Raw genomic sequence first — 21,389 nt, 5'->3', positions numbered from 1 at the left:
CCAATGGATGTTAAGCATGTTGTGCGTGCGTGCGTGTGTGTGTGTGTGTGTGTGTGTGTGTGTGTGTGTGTGTGTGTGTGTGTGTGTGTGTGTGTGTGTGTGTGTGTGTGTGTGTGTGTGTGTGTGTGCGTGTGTGTGTAGTCTGTCAGGTTGTCTGATCACAGAAGAAGGTTGTGCGTCTCTGGCCTCAGCTCTAAGCTCCTCCCCCCTGAGACATCTGGACCTGAGCTACAATCATCCAGGAGAACGAGGAGAGAAGCTGCTGTCTGCTGGACTGGAGGATCCACACTGCAGACTGGAGACACTGAGGTACAGACAGACACACAGAAGCTGTCTCACTGTTTCTGAATGATGAACTCTGCTTCTTGTCTGATGCTGGATTTAAATGAAGATGTATGAAATAGATTCTGATCTGGTTTCTTCCTCCAGGTTGGACCATAGTGGACTGCACAGACTGGATCCTGGTCTGAGGAAGTGTGAGTGTGTTTTCATTTCTCTTCATCAGAACACAGCAGCACATGTTGGAGTGTAGAAGAGTAAATGCTCTTGAACAATCAGACAGAGACTATGGCTTGTGAATAGAGGATTTGTTTATTTCTCTCTGAGAAGTTAATAACAATAACTTAGATTTATATAGCGCCTTTCATGAAACCCAACGATGCTTTAGAAAGTGTGTGTGTGTGTGTGTGTGTGTGTGTGTGTGTGTGTGTGTGTGTGTGTGTGTGTGTGTGTGTGTGTGTGTGTGTGTGTGTGTGTGTGTGTGTGTGTGTGTGTGTGTGTGTGTGTGTGTGTGTGTGTGTGTGTGTGTGTGTGTGTGTGTGTGTGTGTGTGTGTGTGTGTGTGTGTGGCGTAATGGGAGACAACAAGAGAGGAATAGAAAAACACAAACAGAGAAGAGAAAGGATAGAAACACTAGACAAACAAATGAAGGAGAAAGGGAGTGGGTGATCAGCTGAGGGGAGTGTTAGATGAGGCTGAATGCTTTGGTGAACAGATGGTGTTTGAGGAGGTTTTTAAAAATGACCAGGGGTCTCATTTATAAAAGAGTGCGTAAAATTCATACTAAAAATGTACGTGTGCCAAAAAATCCAGAAATGGCGCACAAAATGATTCAGAGTTATAAAACCGTTCGTACGCACACCTGCACGCAATGTTCCCTTTATAAATCACGATCCACCTGGAAATGTGCGCACGTAGATTAGTCCCATGTTCCGCCCTCTACACGCCCACATTCAACCATAAACGGTCAATGCAAAGCAGCTCGTGAATGAAAATGCATCCAAACGAGGGGGCAGATCAAAGGTTTCCAGCGTTGGATCACGAAAACTGAAGTTTAGACGAAGAAACGAAACTTTCTGACCCAGAAACAAAGGAACTTGTGAATGAAGTGAAGGATAAAATGGACATATCGGTAGTTTGCTGCAGCAGGAGGATCACGAACTGAAGAAAATTCAGAGAATGACACCACGTCGCTGCTGCATTCACGCTGTCCTATGTGCCAAAACATCCACCGTTCATCATTACGCACGAGTATATCTGCAATGTTTACATGTTTACAGGACCCACACTGATTTCTTCATATAGTGGCAGAGAGGACACGTCAGTCAGCATTCTCCCTCACTCTATCATATTATTAATCAAAGGTTTGATCAACCAACAAAAACTTTGAATTGTTGGCCACATATTTTCGTGGGCATCTCCGTCTGCACTGTGACTAATTATGATCAAATATATGGCTTAATGATCGTGTCAGAGATGCCCCGACTTAATGTCCACACTTGAATTATTTACAGAATAAATACATGCAGCTGATGAAGATGTGCTGAGTATGGAGGAGGTGAAATGTGTGAAGCCATCGCCATGTCTCTGTGCACTCTTTATTAAAACTAAAAATCACAATTGATGATAAATGCAAGATATTGAAATATATGAATGAAAACTGGAGGCTCTATGGTCTTTGTGTTAGTCTAATGTTTAACTCTACATCAGTGATTACATTAGTGTATAAGTCCGGTCCTCTGAGGTCCGTCCGGGATAATGAAGGCGAGACGGCGCTGATGCAATATGTATGTGGCAGACTTTTATTTTTTATTTTTATTTTATATATTGTCATAATGAAAGTTACTTATTGGAAACGGCTCACTACATGCGCGATTATAGCCTAAATAAAACCATCGGTTTGAATGATTGTGATGACGTGGATCTGTCAGTAAAGTTTGATATTTAGTGAAATAGGTTTGCTTTGTTGTTAAGGGAGCGAGCATTCTGCAGCATAAATGAGGCGGTGGTGTATTCTGAAGCAGAGGGGGAGAGAGGAGTGGTTCTGTCAACACACACAACAACAGGTATCAGGTTTCTGGTGTGCACGTGTGATTTGTTGTCATGATGGCGCCGGTCAGACACTACAGTGGGGATAGCATGGTCAGTGTAAACAAACTTGCATCGGGCAGCCCTATGCACGTAGTGAGGACGGCGCAGGAGTCCGAAAGATTTAATGGAAGCAAGGTTGTCCGGAGAGAAGTGGCAGGTGAGATTCTGGAGTTGCAGAGCGGAGTATGTTAGTAGTACCATGTCCGCAGCAGGGAGAGCAGCTGCTAGCCGCAGGCTGAAAGCCGCAAGCTACCGGGCGCCAGCCGGGGTCAGGAAAACCGCAGGAATGAGAGCCAAACCAGGATAAGGAAAGGACCAATTTTGTGGCAGACGGGGGACCCGTCTGGACACAATCTGAGCAGGAGAGCAGCAGCCGGCAGTCTGGTTGTCAGGCAGGCCTCTTCGCCGCCAGCAGCCGAGCCAGAGTAGGGGGGAAGCGGCAGCCAGCGGTAGCCAACAGGTGGCGCAGGGCGACGGGTCCAAGCCAGGTAGGGAGCCGACGTGGCCGACGAAGAAGGACGGTCCACCAATAAGGCAGGCGAGGGTCCAGTGATCACAGACTGGTGAGGATATCCTGATAGCTGTGCGAGAAGCTAACAGCTGATCGGCGGCTAGCGCTAACAGCTGATCGTCATAGATGGTGAGTAGCTGTCAGTTTACACAAACTGAAAGCAGCAGCAAAGTCGATCTGTTTGCAGACTGTTAGTAGAGGATAAGTAGGAGGGAGAAGCATAGATAGCACAAAAGAAACACCATTTTTGTCACGGATCGCGAAGCGGCGACATACACGCCAGCGTCCTCACTCAACCAGAACTTTTATAACATCCCAATCATCCTTTTATGGGCAATCAACACACTGAGCAATTACAACATGTGTGCTATATGAAGACCATTTCCTAGAAGTTTCCTGGACAGACAACTGGTCTCTTAACAGGAAAGAGTGTGTAAGTGTGTGTGTGTGTGTGTGTGTGTGTCTTGTGTATCAGAACATGATCTTATGACTTGGCTAAATTCAGAGGTTAGATAACTATTGGTTTGTGCCTGCTGCTGTCCAGATTGTGTTTCTGTTATGATTAAACCTTTCAAACTACAACAGGATGAGGGCTGGAAGTAACACAAAGTGATGATAAAAGTGAGGGTGATGGAAACTCATGAGAGTTTAAATATGAAATAAAAAATGTAAACTGAAATAAAAGTGATAATCCAGTGAATAGAAAATCACCATTCATCACATCCAACAGAAATGTATATTTTACAACATGCAGTTTTTGAGACATTTCACATTTTGATGTTGGCTGCTGGCCGGCTGCTCGTAGTCGAGCTCGTGGAGCTCATCAACTTTAAAAACAACAGAAATCATTTTTGATTTGACGTTCATTTTCATAAACATGTAAATATGCAGAGTCTCCAACATCAAGTTCTCTCCTCAAAAACATCCAGACGTGAATTCAGTGATGAAATAGAAACAGAATATCTTTAGAGACATAAGCTAGCTCTCCTCCTCGTCTTCTGGCTGTGCAGACAGTAAGGCACACAGCAAAGTCCACGATCACCATAGTACAGGCCAGCAGGAACATCCAACAACAATACACAAGTCAGCTGCAGGCCGCCAGGTGGCCAGGTGAGGTCGGGACGGCGTGGCCTACACCTTAGACAAGCAGAGAAAAACTCACAAGGACTGAGTTGTCATCTGTTTCTTCAGATTTCGATCTGTTCATCCAGTCCAGTTAAATTTCATTAAAACAAAAACATGTATGTTGTAGAGCCTAGATTGATGGAAAAGAAATGGTCTCCATGACTTCAGAAACACAGTTTAAAAGTAGTTAGACAGGACAAAGGGACGTGGCACACTCCTGCTGCCATCACATTGTGTGTGACAGTGAAAGTGGAAATGAGGCTCCTGTTTGTGCTGAATGTGACCTCTGAGGACAGAACAGTTGGAGACAGCAGATGGTTCATAGATTCTTTGTGCTGCACTTTGATTAGTCAGACTTTATTCACTGCATGTGTTTGTTGATTTGGATCTCCATTCTTCCTGGCTGCCATGGTAACTCCATTTGAACTTGATTAGAAGTGGATTATTACATTTCAGTGCTGTCAAACATCATTCAGTGCTGAATATGAACTGTAAGTTTGATTGACTCTCAGTAAGTAGGGGTGTAACGGTACACAAACATTTCAGTTCAGTACAGTTCTCAGTTTTGAAGCTTTGGTTTGGTACATTTTCACTACAGTAAAGGGACCTGATGCAACGCTTTTTTTTCTTTATTAGGAACATTTATATTTTCCCTTTTACACATTGGACTAAGTGCAGCATCGACAGTTCAGACTTGTACACCTGCTCAGGTTACTTTTTAATAACATTTTAAATTAAACATTGTAAAAAAACCATAAAATAAACTTATTCTGCTTCCTTCAACCAAAAGAGTCTCCAATAAATAAAAGATATGAATGAAATAAAGTATTTTAGAATGAAATAAAGTCATTAATTTAGCCCATATGTAAAAATATTTCTTTTAAATTACACTTCCACCTTTTAGTTTATGAAGGCAACACTTTTTTGAATGCTCTTTGAGCACATAATAAACCTAATCACATCTGGGACAGTGTAGTTTCAGAACTATTAATATTTCCCTCTGTCGATATAAGAACTTCAATGGCATTTTTTATGGCTTTGGCCCGTTTAGAATTACTAGCAAAAGGCTGTCTGTTTTTTCCTAGTTGCAGTGATGTTTACGTTCGCGTGGTGCCTTTTCAAGTGCTTTAATAAGTTGGACGTGTTGCCTGTGACGTACCCGATGTCCGCTGAACAACAACGGCACACTACTCTCGTCTTGTCAACGTCTCTTTGTCCATTATTGTGGGAATGGGGAGGGAGGTGTTCATTCTATCATGCTGCAGGTTATTCTCCCACACAGACGCGTCTCCCCCTCCCCTTTTGCTCTTAGTTTGAGCGGGATCATCGCTGAAAATTAAAACGAAACTTAAGAGTAAGTCTGTAAAAAGAACTCCATCCCGGTTATATGCAACTGTCCAGACCAACAGGACTCGAGGAACTACTAATCTGCACAGTTTATGTTTGAACTTTTTTACAAGTTATTAACTAAAAGCTGTGTCCCATACCAGCAGCCACAGCCTTCCTCCACCCTGAGGTGTGCTTCTGCTTTGTGGTCCGTGTGGGAACACAGATTAAATCACTTTTGTTCCACGCGTACTCGGATCAGTTCTGTACCGAAACGGTCCGGTCCGAGTACGTGTACCTTTACACCCCTATCAGTAAGTGTCAGTAAAGTTGTTGATGAATGAACAGATGATAACCTGCAGCTGTTTTGTTTCTCGTTCTCTCCATCAGACGCCTGTGAGCTGGAACTGGACACAAACACAGTGAACAGAGAACTGAAATTGTCTGACAACAACAGGAAGGTGACACGTGTGGAGGAGCTTCAGTCATATCCTGATCATCCAGACAGATTTGATTACTGGCCTCAGCTGCTGTGTAGGACTGGTCTGACTGGTCGCTGTTACTGGGAGGTCGAGTGGAGAGTTCTACATTACAGAAAAACAATGGACCCCCTTTTTTAATGTCTGTATTGTTCTGATCTCACCAATAAAAAACAAGTGACAATTAAACAATTAAAGTCCTCCTCCTGCTGTCTTGATATTGGCAGCAGGAGGAGGAGTCATGGCTCCAGATCTGTTACAAATGGTAAACTTGTCTCTCAGGTGTCTTCCCACAGGCCCTGAAAACAGCAGTCATCAAGCCACTACTAGAAAAGAACAATCTAGACAATAATGAATCATTACAGGCCTATATCAAATCTTCCTCTGTTAGGTCAAATGATAGACAAAGCTGTGTTTCAGAAGTTAAATAACTTCTTGATGTTGAACAACTGTTTGGATGTCTTCCAGTCAGGTTTTGGACCAAACCGCAGCACTGAGACAGCTCTGGTTAAAGTGTTTCATGACATCTGTTTAAACACAGACAGAACCTCAGTCTAAGTTCTTCTTGGGTAACACTTTATATGAAGGTCCTTGAAATAAGCTGTTATTACCATCAAATCTGCTGTATAAGACACACTTTAAACCCTCAGGCATCAGTTTAATTTATTACCCTCTTAAGTCATAAGGACAAAAATGTCCACTTCCAAAAATCTGCTATAAAAATAGAACAACTTCAGCCCTGCTCAAAACTACCAAACATTCAATCATTTTGAGGATTTTAACCCTTTAGATGCCAATTTCATTACTCGATGTTACTGTTGTTATTTATTAAAAAAAATGATTCCATAAAATATTTGGTGGCTGGGGGCTTTTTAAAAATTTGGTCTTGGATAAGTCAAAGGATAGACAAAATATTTACTTTGATGCATTGTTAGTTTTTGTGTAGCATCAGATTTAAAATGTACTACCCTCTTGAGTCATTAAGGATAAAAATGTTCACTTCCAAAATCTGCTATGAAAATAGTACAGATTAATTTCTTTCTGCTTTTTTAGGTTAAATCTTTTGATCAACTTCAGTCCTGATCAAAACGATCAAATATTACTTTATTGGTATTATTCAACAGTCTCGGAAGCCAAATTGCTGATACTGCTTGATTTACTTTTATTTTTGGTACTTTCTCTCTGGATGTATATAGTTTTATTACGGCTCCCTTGAGTAGCCACAAAAAAAGAAAAACAAGTCCACAGAGGCTAGCTTATGTAGACATAAGGTTTAAACTGTAATCTAAGAAATCAAAAGAATGTTGTACGCTGTATATGTACTTATGTCTTGATTATTTGTAATTGTAATGACAATGTACTATGGCACATTAAAAAGAAAATAAAAAATATATATATGTATATATATAAATAAAGTAAGACATACTGCAAGAAGCTTATTGGATGTGATTCTCAAGCCATTTGAAAAATGGTCCAAGAAACTCGCAAAATGAAGAGAGCTAAATCAGTCAGACAGTTTCTCCTCAGGGATGATGTCAGCAGAACGACTACAGGCAAGAGGGACACAATAACTAAAGAGACAGAGGAGGCTACTGTCTGATACTTTACTTACTCTCCACAAGTAATATGTGTCAGAGCACCAACACATTTCCTATGCCTTCCTCTGTGGTCAGAGACCATTTTGGGTTGTTCCACCAAAAGAGAGAGACGTGCCAATGTAAGACACGTGAAATTTGTAGTTCATGGCAAATATAATCTACAAGCTGGGTATTGTAAACTGAAGAAGCAGAGAAGAAATGTCTGACAGCACTGTCTGCAGCAGCCCAAAGGCATGTGTCTGTATATCCCTTGAACAGGTCTTCATGTAAGGTGGTGACCCTGCCCCAGGGATGTCAGGAGAAGGTGGAAATCTCAAAGTGGAGAGACTAAAGTGAGTACAATCATCGTTAAAAAAGATGCAAAGAGATAAGCAGCAGGTGACCCTCCACACAGGTGTGCTTTATCTGGCCCTTCTGCACCATAGACTGTAAAAATAATGGACGGGACAAGGTCCCCGGTCTAGTGAAGCTTATATTTTTAGAGCTCCCCCTACTGACTGGCTGCAGTATAGGTCATAAGCCCCGCCTCCTCAATGATAACAGATGGGATGTGGGTCAAACTGTAAAGCTAAAATACTCGTCACATAATTTTTTTCCAAACCTAAACTCTGCTGTGATCATTAGTTATTATCACCCTACATTGTGTTCAAGTGCTCATTTTTCTGTGAAGTTTGTTTTAAATAAGTTATTTGAGGTTGAAAAACAGGATTTTACGTCATATTTGACGATGATTGACAGCCGCCGATCTTGCGTAGCTCTCTTTGTGAATAACAAAAGTTACGTAGTGAAGGAAAGCCGAGACGCCGTTGAATTTTTCCGTTCAGTTTTTTCGTCTTTTTTGAGCTGGCAAAATGAGTTGTTCTGCAGTAAACTGTTCTAACCGACCTGAGGGAGATAAGGGATCTTTGCAGATTTTTCGGTAAGTAAAAAAGTGATTTATGTGTCATTGGTTAAAGTCGTTATCTAGCTAGCTAACACATAAGCAGTCTAAGGTTAGCTGAAATGTTGTAAAGCTAGGTTACTTATCCGGCATGATTTATCTTTTTATTTTATTTTATTAAATGAGCAAACCTAATAACTGACATGCTATGTTTCTTGATATTGTTATGTCGTTATTGTGATTGAAATTGTATTTAAAACCAAGAATCGTAATATAAAATCCAATCATAGATGCGGTTCATTGACTTTACAGTTATTTTACAGCAAAAATAAAAACATCTGGTAAAGTCTCAAAAAAGTATGTAGGGCAAAAACAAAGTCACATAATTGTAATCTGGCCTGCATCATTACTAATGTGTACATGTTTACAGTCTGAGTGATAAGTGGACTATACCGAGAGGAACAGGTTTTACTTTCACCGTGCAGGCTGAAATTCATAGGACTATATACGAGGGGAGAATATTTCTCTATGTATCCAGATAAAACTAAAGGTAAGCTCTGATTTAATATAACTGTTACTGATTTAAGATCCAGATAAAACTAAAGGTAAGATGTGATTTAATATAACTGTTACTGATTTAAGATCCAGATAAAACTAAAGGTAAGATGTGATTTAATATAACTGTTACTGATTTAAGATCCAGATAAAACTAAAGGTAAGATCTGATTTAATATAACTGTTACTGATTTAAGAGACTAACCGAAACGTGAACACAAACATCAACAACCTGCGATGGTGTAATGTAATATTAACTGAGCATCATGCTGCTTAAACTGATAAATATTCTGCATTGTCTTCCACACACGACCAATTCAACAGTCACAAGTTGATCATATTGTAAATTTAATGACGCTCATTGAGAAATTGTACTAAAAATTGACAAAACCTGACAAACATTGAGGTGATTGTGACTGTGTCTGTATTTAACACCTTTGAAAGGAAGGTGTTAATGCAGGAGACCAGTGTTACACACAACATGCTGCTGTTATTGACGTTAGGAGGAGACAATAAAAGAAGACATAAAGATCGTGTTTTCCCCCACACATGTTAATATGTTTTAAATGTCATGCATTTATTTTTGATTTCGCTTCAATAATCGTTAACGAAGAGAAACACCAGGATTAAACTACAGGCTGTTGTTGTCTTTTTATAGCCAAAGAAAACTGAACATTCACAGCCTCTGCATTCTAAAGAATTTCAACATGAACATTTATGTCGTCCTATTTCCCTCTTTTCACCAACATTATATTTTAAACAGGGATTTCCTTTTTCTCTGGTCACTCGTCTCTCCCCCAGCTCGCCCCCTCCGGTGCGTTCCTCTCCATAATGCTCTCGTCTCCTCCCTCTAAAGCTGCTGATACTCTGTAGGACGCTTTGATTGGGGCACCTCACCAATAAAATACTATTTTATATTTTATAAGCAGTTTGCCACCACACTGTACTTTTACTCTCCAAAGGTACATGAGTATGTGTGTGACAACTTTAACAAAGCTTTAGCACACAGTCACACCATCCACACAGCTGATCCAGGATTTACTGTAGCATCTTCTACAGCACTGAAAGGTCATGTACAGGCAAACAGAGAGAAGGGAAAAGAAACAATCTGTGCTCTCAAATAACAAAGCAGTCTCAAATCTTTTTGAGGAATTACAGCTAAAAAAATTCTACTTTGCATACAGTACATCCTCTGATAAATACAGTGAAGTACTTCTGCAAAACTGAAGCAGCAGCTTGTGAAGGTGGACGCCATCATCTTGTCTTTGCAGTGCTGATTCTGAAGAGAACGCCTTCACATAGGACTCAGAGGTAAAATGATCTCTCATATGATTGGACCGTGTTATTGTAACCGCTATCGGCATCAAAGTAATTTTAGTAACAATTTATAATCCTTCTTAAAATGTAAGGAAGACTAGCAGAAGATTTTAACAGCCTCTATGGTTCTGCAAGAAGTTCATGTTTAAATTGTTCTTCTTTCTGTCTTCAAGGAAATCAATGCTCAAAGGAAACAGCAGTCCAGACTCTGATTCCAGCTCCGGTGAGGTTCTGCACACAAATTGGCTTTCTGATTATATGAGAATATTTAACATTAGTTTAATTTATCAGGCTGGCCCATGTGATGACAGTTTAAAATAATCTTCAATAGAAAGTGGCAGGAACACTTTTCTCTTCAAACATAAATTCATAAAGCTGATCATATTATTGAATTCATCATGTCTTATTATATATTTTGTTTTTTCTCTTAAATAGTTCTCCTGTCTTAAAAACAACCTTTAGAACCTGAAGTTTAGCAGAACCTGAGGACAGATCTGATTTCAGGTCTGAGGCAGAAACATCACAGTAAAATTCATTATACTTTACATTTAACTCTGTGATTGTTTTTCTTTATTACAGAAGATGCTCTCAGATTCAGATCCATCAGCAACCCCTGACAACATGGAGGACTCGTCCCCTGACAACATGGAGGACTCGTCCCCTGACAACATGGAGGACTCGTCCCCTGAGCGTTTCCTGTCCTCTCTCGATGGTCTTCTTCTCTTCAGTTATTAACTCTTGAAAACAGCAACACAACATGCCAGACTGTTTGACAAGTCTGTGATTGAATAAATGGAAATGGAATCTCATGCGTATCTTGCTATACTTATTGGCTTTAAATGTTTAATATTAAATAAGTTTGAAGGCCATTTATCTCAGACGAGCCCGACTGTGACAAGCTGAGCTCGTCTGTTAGCTTTGCTGTTGTCTTAGCTGTTGTTGGTCAAGAAGAAATTAATGTAATTTTACTGCGACCAACACGTTGTTGTACTCCAGTTAATCAGAAACAGTCATATCAGATTTAAAAAAAGTTTATTTAAACATTTTATGAAAAGAAATCTTCAATAAACAACCCCTGGCTTCATTAACCATGTGGAAGTAAGGGAGACCATCAGGTCAAACTGCTGGGACATAGGAGAAAGTATAAAACATAATTTAACAAAGAAATCCAAACAAAAATCAAATAAAGTAAAGAGATCCTGGATGATTGTTTGACTGTTAAAATATGATGGAAAAGCAAATCCAACACAACCCTCCAGCATCTGGCCTTTCAAACACAGGGCAACATCATGTAAAGAAAAATAAATTAAATATTGACCTGGATCTCTGTGTTTTATCTGAGGATGACTATGGTAGCCTTCTCACTGTTCACTGTCACAAAGCACCAGACTCTGTCCACCTTCTTCAGACGTCGATCAGCTCCTCTGGGTGATGGCAGAGAGGACTCTTCATCTGGGAGAGCTGCTGGTGTAAGGTCATTTCTACCACAGTGGATGAGCAGGGCATCTGGCACAGGTGATAAAAGGAGGAGGTTCCTTCAAACTAAGAGACCCCAGCCTGACCTCTGTAACAGGTGTGCAGATGAAGGTTGAAATGAGTCATTTTTAGGTTCTGTTGATTGTAAAATGGAAAAGAAAACATCACCTTTCTATTTAATATTTATCTGGTGTATGACTCTGTGTGATTTTTATTTTTAGAAGACTGTATTGTTAACAAAATCTTGTTTTGACAATCCTCTTATGAAACTTAAATAAATATAACAGGATATATAATTAACAGATGATTTTAACTTAAACTTCACCTCTGTGGAAGATGTCAGACCAGCTGCTTTTATCTCTTCTTTGTCTAAATGAAGACACAAAAAACAATTGATTGACTGGTCACTTAAATATATTAGAAAAGCAGACATGACTCACATTGCAGACTATCAGTTTCTAACAGAATACAACATATCTTACCACCTGTAGTCTACGGTCTGTGGTGCTAACCTAGCTTAAATATAGCTTAAATATAGAATGATTTTGTTAAAACCAGAGGACCCAGCAGCCCACATATTTTCAATAATGATCAAAATAACTGGATTTTTTAAAACACAGTGTGTTTAAATATTAGACTTTGAATACGGCGGTTTGTTGTACTTACACATTTCTTCATCGTAGACCAGCAGAGCGCTTTCAGCGTAGCTGGGCTGCTCAGGGCAGTACGCTAAGTGGGTGGGGCGTGTTACCAGGACTCCTCCCCCCGAACCCTACTGCGCAGACTCTGGCTCCAAATGACGTCAAAATCGCAAGATGGAAGCGCCCCTAAGCGGCGTATTTTGGCTTCAAGAACGTTGAGTGGGAACAGCTACAGTGCGCACTCACTGCTCTCACCCAAGGGGCAACCTCCGGTCTCGAAAAATGAAGCCTATGCAGAAGTACAAAAAACTGCAGTTCCTCGTGGTTCTGCTTGAGGCTGGCTGCAGAAGCGCCGGAAGTGCCATAAGCCCACAGACAAAAAAGCCCGTTTTTACCACAGGAATCAACATGTTTACAGCCTGGTTCAAAAAACGAGATATATCTGAGAAGTTGACGGCCCCTTCTCCTCACACTGTGGGGGGGGTGAGTTTTTTTATAACTCATCGGATTTTATTCTATTAAGGAAAACGGCTATGCCCATATTTGGTTGTGTCAGATTTGATTGACAGCTCTGCGCGGTCAGCAGGTCAGGAGGCTAACAGCTTGATCCGTCTGATTTCTCCTCTTTCTTACTTCGTTTGGAGAGTTTGTTTAACACATATCTGACAACATACATGGCTTGCTGTGCGGTTAACAGTGATATATAAGTGATATAGTAGTGTTATATTTACTGCTTACTCGTGTGTTTATATTTACGGACCTAGCTTGTTTAGCGTTAGCTTGTAAACCAGTCGGCTAACTGTGTAGCTCATTATTTATATTATTTACGGTCAATGGTTTAGAAATGTTTGTTGTTAAGATGTTGAAAATGAGTTTGTGTGATGTTAGAAGCTAAAGGTTCACCTCGGTGGTTAACCACAGACTGTAAATATGGTTATCTGACGTTATGATGAATGTTATACTAAATGTGGACATTAAAAAACAAACTTTGTGTAGTAATTATCCGTCAGTAACATAAACTGAACTGAACCTAATCTGCTGTGTAGGTTATAGAGGATGACATTAAAGTTACATGGCTGATGTAGTGTCTTAAGATTTGTGCAAACTGTTAACAAATAAAAAAAATGCACTTTGTAAGAGCATCTGTAACCATTAAGAACTATATTAATAACCATATTAATTTTCATTGAACTCTTACACAGAATATAGCAGTAGAAATATAAAATATAAATAACATATGGAATGAAAATAAGATATAAAGCACATAGATATAAAGTATAAGAAATAGTTTGAAGAATACAGCCATGTACTGAGATCATGTTAATAATAAATGAGTTACTGTATGTTCTGTACTGAAGCACAGAGAGTTGGGACCTGTTAATGATTTAAATAATTCAGGTTATATTTGTTTCATGTTAAGATGAAGTACTATCCACAATAAACTGCTTAATTTTTCCTCACCCAAAATCTGAGACAATTTGATGTGGAATATCATTGTGTGAGTGAGAGAGCTGAAAACAGCATGATTACAATAAGGTTTATCTTCTTAACTTTAAATAGATGTTGATTACCTGAATACTGTACCTTTGTTGTCTGGGTAGTACACTGTTGAATTTATAAATGTAATCTTACACACAGATGAATACAGAAAAATAGATGAGAACAAAAAAATGATTTAATGAATAACTGATATTTTCTCTCTTTCTTTGTCATCCTGAAGACCCCTCACTAAAAGTCCATGTTCTCCTGGATCCATGTCACATGCTCGATGTTCTTCAGAATGACTTTTCAACAGTCGAAGTTCTGCTGAGAGAAGATGGCCAGCAGATAAGACGGCAGTACATGAAGGAGCTCCACAGGCTTCAGGAGGAGGAGGAGGGTTTGCACCTTGGAAGACTGTATTCATGCTGTTCAAATAAAACTAGATCTCCTCCAAACAACTTGCAATCAAATCATTTTCTTCCTATTTTAAAACCCTTTGTCCAGTTTAGATGGGAGAAGTTGATATTATGTGATATTGATCTGGGAAGACTACATTTCTAAATCATTTTAACTGTGTTTTTATTCACAAGTTATTGATCTTATTTACTCTCCATGTATCTTGATTTAAGAATGGGGCTGTGTTTAAGGTCATATTTTTGCAATGACTCTGTTCCATCCCATTTTCAGAAATGAACTACATTAGTATTTGGTAAAAAAAAATGTCAAAAGAATAAAGTTGTGTAAAATTAGACTTCCTTTCCTAAGCTATTGAGTTGAGCATTAACGTCTTGTCATTTCAAATCTGAAATGTATACTCATAAGTAGACATAAAGGAGTGCATTTATATATAAATATTTATTTAATCTGAAAAACAACATTTAAAAAAGTCTGTTTTTACAGCAGAGATGAACATGTTTACAGCCTGGTACAAAACAAACAAATAGGTGTGATTAGCTCATGTCTCGATGGACACACACTGTACGGGGGGTGAATGTTTTGATGACTCATCACTTTTGATTTGATGAAGGATAAGAGTTATTCACAATAAGGCGTGTAGCTGACCAGCTTGACAGGCGGGTGCGGTGTAACGGTTTGTCAAGAGGCTTAAAACCCGCCTCAGCTCCAGCTCTCAGCCTGTGGGTGACATCACTCAGGCCATCCGGGGGAGACCTCCCTCACAGCAAGTTGTTGAAGAGAAGCAACTGAAGTCCACCCCAGAAGAACCAACAAATACAGATGTTGTTGAAGCTCAGGTTTCTTCCTCTGTCTCTGCAGCTCTCTGGGCACCTCGACGGACCAGTCACCAATAATCCACACTGTGTCTATAGGAGAAATACAAAGGTGTTCAATTAATACCTCAGACAACACAAAATGTACAGTTAACTACATGTGACAGCTCAGGCTGTTTTTTTTTGTTATTAGCCACATCTGCAGGAATAATATTGAACAAGGTAGCTGCAACTCATAATAATAGATGCCAGTCTTAAACACAATTTCTTCTAATACTTAAAGTTTTTGGTGTGAAGCTGACACTGTCCACAGACTCCATGACTTCACGGGGTTCAATAGAAAACAAATGTCTTATATTAAATACAAAATAATTATTTTTCAATTGTCATGTTCACCTCATCGCTGTTGACATCAGTAAATATAAGACACAGACATTCCTCTTTTTGTCAGAACAGTAACATGAACTGTATGCTTTGTAATATTGATTTCTTCTGGATGTCTCTTATTTATTTACAGTTTATGGATAAAACTTTGTTAATGTATTTCTCTGCTAACACTGACAAAGTCTAACTTCTCTGACAAATAACTAACAACCATAGTTGTATATTTAACAAAGTGTAGTTTTAAGACTTTAATTAAATATTTGGGTTGAATATAATTCGTTTTAACTGTGTTGTAGAAAAGTTAAATGTTAACTTACTGTTTATAGAGTTTTCTCAGGACGAGCAGGAATAGTTGATGATAGCAGCCTAGCTGTTAGTTATGTTGTGAAGTGGACTGCTAACGTCGAGGTGAATGGGCGGAGTTAAGTCCCGCCGGTCCCGCCTTACTGCTGTTGCTAGGTTGATCCGAAGTTAGGTTGAGACAGCAAATCCAATATGGATGCGGCCGTCGATTGGACTCATTTGCTGCTTATGTAACAGACTGGTCAGGGTTCGTCCTCAAATATTTAGCATTGTACATAAATGTAAAAAAATACACAAATATAACTTTTGGATATTGGACTACACCTCCCTGACGATCTAATCACCAATCATCGACTCATCCCTGAGATCGCCAAAACACCTGAGGCTACGCACTCTACCCGGCCGGGCGGAAGTGCTCGCAGGCGGCGTCGAGACCGTAAACAAAGGGATAAGAGCTAAAGCTAACACCGCACGGTCTCTCGTGACCCAGCATTTTCCTCGCTAATGTGCGGTCATTATCCACAGGAAGAGACTTATGGACTGTAATGTCGTGATCTTCACGGAAACATGGCTAAACAACGGAGTACCGGACGATGCTATCAAGCTCGCCGGTCGCCACACACTCCGAGCAGACAGAACAGCAGAGGACTTCGGTAAGACCAGAGGAGGAGGGCTGTGCATCTATATTAACAAAGCTTGGTGTACAGACTCTGTCATTGTTGGGAGACACTGCTCAGCTAACATTGAGTTTCTCATGGTTAAATGTAGACCTTTCTATCAGCCAAAGGAGCTCAGCTCCACTATTGTAACTGCAGCCTACATCCCCCGGATGCCGATGCAAAAACTGCTATGAAGGAACTTTACACCGCTATCAGTAAACAACAGACTGCTCGCCCGGAGGCTGCATTTATAGTTGCAGGTGATTTTAATCACTCAAACTTAAAGACAGTGCTCCCTACATTTCACCAGCATGTTTCCTGCAATACAAGAGGAAACAAATCTCTGGATCATGTTTACACAAACATCGCAGGAGCCTACACCACAACCCCCCTCCCCCACCTGGGACAGTCAGACCACCTTTCTTTGTTCTTCATCCCCAAGTACTCTCCACTCATCCAACGTGTGAAGCCATCAGTGACAACAATTAAAGTGAGGCCAGCGGGGACAGACTCTGTACTTCAGGACAAGTTCCATCATACAGACTGGAGTATGTTTACTTCTCAGGCTACCTTGGGCTCTCACACAGACATTGACACCTACACCTCTTCTGTGCTGGACTATATCAATACCACCATCGACAGTGTTACAACATGGAAGCAGATCACCACATACCCAAATCAGAAGCCACGGATGAACAAGGAGGTGCGTCTCCTGCTGAAGGCCTGCAACATCGCCTTCAGATCAGATGACGCAATGGCCTACAGCGTATCCAGGGCAAACCTGAGGAGGGGTATCATCACGGCCAAGCACTGTCACAAGCTGAAGGTAGAGGAACACTTCTCCAACTCCGACCCCAGACGCATGTGGCAGGGCATCCAGGCCATCAGTGACTATAAACCCAGCAACTCCACCCCGATAACCACAGATGTCTCCTTCCTGAACGAGCTAAATCACTTTTATGCTCGTTTCGATAGAGACAACAGTAATGGGTGATTTTAAACATTGTAAACCCGGGAAGTCCTTAGGTAACTTCTATCAGTATGTGACCTGTCCGACACATCTTACAAAAACACTGGACCTTTGTTATGGATCCGTGAAAGGAGCGTATAAATCCCTTCCGAGATCCCCGCTTGGTACGTCTGACCACTACGTCATCTATTTGGTTCCGTCCTACAAATCGGTCCCGAAGAGGAACAAACCAGAACAAAGATTGGTTCCGGTCTGGTCGGAGGAATCGGTTAAATGTCTTCAGGACTGTTATTCTTGCACAGACTGGGACCTGTTTAAAGTTAACTGTACTGACACTGATGAGCTCACAGAGACTGTGTCAGCTAACATCACCTTTTGCAAGGATTTGGTCATCCCCCAAAAATTAGTTTCCATCTATACAAATAATAAGTTTCTAAGTCTGTCAAGAGCACAATTATCCAACGGAATATCAGTTTTAATAAAGGGGATGTGACTCAGTATAGGGAACTAAAAAAACAAGTTAATATCGAAATAAAGCTTGCAAAGCGTAGCTACAAGGACAAAGTAGAGAAAATGTTAATTTCTGGAAATTCCCGACCTGCATGGGAGGGTGTGAAATCTATAATGGAGATACAATCTAAGAAATGTACAATCTCCCTTGATGACAAGCTTGATGTTGAACTGTCCAATGAACTGAACTTTTTCTTTAATCGGTTTAACGACCGCGACTTCAGTAAGGAACAGTCAACTTTTAAACACGTTTCCCCAGGGCAGGCCAGCATCGATGTTGATGAGGGCATGGTCCTGAGACACTTCTGTAGCGTCAAGGAAAGGAAAAATCCGGGACCTGATGGAATTGGAGAGCACATCCTTAAGAACTGTACTGTAGAGCTGGCAGGGATCTTCTGTTTTATCTTTAAATTGTCTCTCCACATCCACAGAGTTCCTTGTTTATGGAAAGATTCCATAATTGTACCGGTGCTCAAAAATCATTTTCCTAAAGCACTCAATGACTTTAGACCTCTAGCGCTTATCGCTCTCGTAATGAAGTCATTTGAGAAAATTGTAAAGGACTCACTTTTAAAAACTGTGGAAGCAAATTTGGAGCCATTACAATTTGCATATAGGTCAGGCAGGGGTGTTGAGGACGCAATGGGCACTTTGTTAAACCTTGAGGGGGCTAAGACCCTCACATGCCTAGTTTTTATTGATTTCTCCTCAGCTTTTAATTGCATACAACCACACATCTTAGCAGATAGGCTCAAGTCCATCCACTACATTGACAGTGGTCTTATATGCTGGCTGATGGAATTTTTAACAAGAAGGTCACAGCGTGTGAGAGCAAATGGCATCGTATCAGATGTTCTTTATTCCTCCACTGGATCACCCCAGGGATGTGTCCTTTCTCCCCTTTTATTTGTACTATACACAAAGACTAAAGAAATGACAGTAGATTTCAGGAAAAATCCCTCTGTCATTTCCCCTGTTTTTATTAACAACCAGGCTGTTGAGGTGGTGCACCAATACAAGTACCTGGGGACTATCATTGTTGACAAACTCACCTTTGAGCTCCAAAATGAAGCTGTCTGCAAAAAAGCTCATCAGTGTGTGCACTTTCTGAGGAAGCTTAGGAATTTTAATGTTGACAGCACTTTTATGAAGATGTTTTATTCCTGTTTTATTGAATCAGTTTTAACATCTGCATGGTGACCTGGTACGGATCACTCAGCATCAAAAACCTCAACAAAATGCAGAGCATTGTTAAAATGTGTGTCAGAATCACAGGATTGCCCCTTTCTGACCATTCTTACTTATTTAAAAGAAGGTGTCTTGGCAGTCTATCTTGGCAGAACAAAGTCATCCTTTGTCCAAGGATTTTAAGTTGCTGCCATCAGGCCGCGGATTCAGCCTGCCAGCATGCAGGACAAAGAGGTTGAGAAACTCATTTGTTCCTGCTGCCATCACCTTTTTAAACCACTAACTGTGTTGCCTCTGTTTCTTATCTATTGCATTTATTTACTGTCCTTTCTATGTTGTTTGCTCATTTCGGGCTGTCTGTATGTGTGTGTTTTACTGCTGACTGCAAAACAAATTGCCCTCTAGGAGGGATAATAAAGACAACCTTGAACCTTGAAGGGAGACGCAGACCACGACCAGACCGCCTGCAGACAACCAGCCCCTCTCACTCACCTCCACAGATGTCCACGCTGCACTGAGCCGGATCAACACTCGAAAGGCTGTTGGTCCAGGCGGCACCCCTGGGCGCGTGCTTAGAGCAGCTCACTGGGGTTTTTACGGACATCTTCAACCTGCCCCTCAACCAAGAAGCTGTGCCAGCATGCTTCAAAGCCACCTCCATTGTCCCAGTGCCAAAACACTCCAGCCCGACAGGCCTGAATGACTACCTGTAGCACTCACACCCATCATAATGAAGTGCTTTGAGCGACTGGTCCTAGCGCACCTGAAAAACACTGGACCCATACCAGTTTGCCTACCGCAAAGTTTCCACTGCATCCTCACTAAACTCGTACCACAGGGCTGTGTGCTGAGCCCATTCCTCTACTCCCTCTTCACCCACGACTGCAGACCTGTACATTAGCCCAACACCATCATCAAGTTTGCGGACGATACGGCGGTGATTGGCCTCATCAACAACAACGATGACACAGCCTACAGGGAGGAGGTACAGCATCTGGCCGCCTGGTGTGCTGACAACAACCTGTCTCTCAGCACCAGCAAGACGAAGGAGCTCATCGTGGACTTCAAGAGAGAAAGAGGAAGCACACACAACCCCATTCACATCAGTGGGATGGCTGTTGAACGTGTCTCCAGCTCCAAGTTCCTGGGGACCCACATCACAGAGGACCTCTCCTGGTCCACTAACACCTCCAGTCTGGTTAAGAAGGCTCATCAACGCCTCTTTCTCCTGAGGACACTGAAGAGACACCACCTGTCTTCAGCTGTACTGATGAACTTCTACCGCTGTGTGATTGAGAGCATCCTGACCAGCAGTGTCTCAGTCTGGTACGGAAACTGCTCTGTAACAGGCCGTAAGGCACTACAGCGGGTGGTAAAAACCGCCCAGCGCATCACAAGGTGTCCACTTCCTGCCATTGAGGACGTCCAAAGAAAACGTTGTCTTCGGCGAGCTCACGGCATCCTTAAAGACTCCTCCCACCCTGCCCACAGACTGTTTACCCTCCTGCCCTCCGGTAGGCGCTTCAGAAGCCTCCTGACCAGAACCAACAGACTGAGGAACAGCTTTTTCCCCAGAGCTGTTTCTCTACTGAACTCTACCCCCTCCGAACTCTGAACTCTGTCTCCCTCCCGAACTTCGGCCCCCCGCTGCACATCACCTCACACCCATCATCCCCCCACCACTCCGCCTGGTCATACACACACATCTCTCATCCACCTGTATTATTGTATTATAGTATGTTCATATCACCTCAATAAGTTATCGACCTGTAAAATATGTCCATATTCTGTATATTATCTGTAAACTAGTATAGCATGCTCACTGCACCTTAATCTGTATATTATAATTTGAATAATATACTAATGTTTATAGCATTTATTTATATTCAGCATCCCATTAATCCAGCCATATATACCCAATAATTCACTTTTTTTTAGTCTACATCTGTAAATTCTGTAATTACTTGTACGTAGCACAGATTCTTGCACTTTCTGCTTGAATCTCACCTCATCTCATGTTGTATGTGATCACTTTAGCGTTACATCAGCACAGACAGTGATCAGTCTGATTAAGTCGTCTTTATGTTGACGAGTACAAACAGTCTCTGTGATCGTACTGTGGTCGTACTATAGATGGAAAGTCGTTTATCGTGCTGGGTCACGTTGTTGATGCTGGGCTCTGCTCTAAACGAGTCAGTATCTGAAGTGTATGTACAGTTTAAGCTCTGTGTGCAATAATGAACGGCCCAACTCAAGAAACGAGCCAGACTCTCTTGTTGACATACTCCGTGTCTGCAAAGACCGAGATGCCTTGTTTCATAGTGTGGGGGAATGTCTTATTGTCAGTAGCTTCCTTTAACATGAGAGAAAATGGACTTTCTAACAA

General features: G+C 41.2%; 2 protein-coding genes and 2 long non-coding RNA genes across 4 annotated transcripts in view; 2 read left to right on the top strand and 2 right to left on the bottom strand.

The window, feature by feature from the left end:
• LOC109975750 (NLR family CARD domain-containing protein 3-like) overlaps nt 1-21,389 on the top strand; it is a 393,020-nt gene that overhangs the window by 75,114 nt on the left and 296,517 nt on the right. The window lies entirely within an intron of this gene.
• Nucleotides 1-21,389, bottom strand: part of LOC136181090 (NLR family CARD domain-containing protein 3-like) — a 412,285-nt gene that overhangs the window by 274,602 nt on the left and 116,294 nt on the right. The gene's annotated exons all lie outside the window — the stretch shown is intronic.
• Nucleotides 10,209-11,484, top strand: LOC136181236 (uncharacterized). Its single transcript, XR_010667594.1, has 2 exons — nt 10,209-10,384; nt 10,741-11,484. It is a non-coding gene; the product is annotated as an uncharacterized lncRNA (long non-coding RNA).
• LOC136181197 (uncharacterized) lies at nt 14,597-15,844 on the bottom strand. The gene is made up of 2 exons (XR_010667583.1): nt 15,691-15,844; nt 14,597-15,082 (listed from the first exon to the last, which is right to left on the bottom strand). It is a non-coding gene; the product is annotated as an uncharacterized lncRNA (long non-coding RNA).

Source organism: Labrus bergylta, chromosome 2 (genome assembly GCF_963930695.1).
Source record: "Labrus bergylta chromosome 2, fLabBer1.1, whole genome shotgun sequence".
Classification (NCBI taxonomy): domain Eukaryota; kingdom Metazoa; phylum Chordata; class Actinopteri; order Labriformes; family Labridae; genus Labrus; species Labrus bergylta.
The sequence above is the reverse complement of the archived record's forward strand: the minus strand, read 5'-3'. Positions and strand labels throughout refer to the sequence as shown.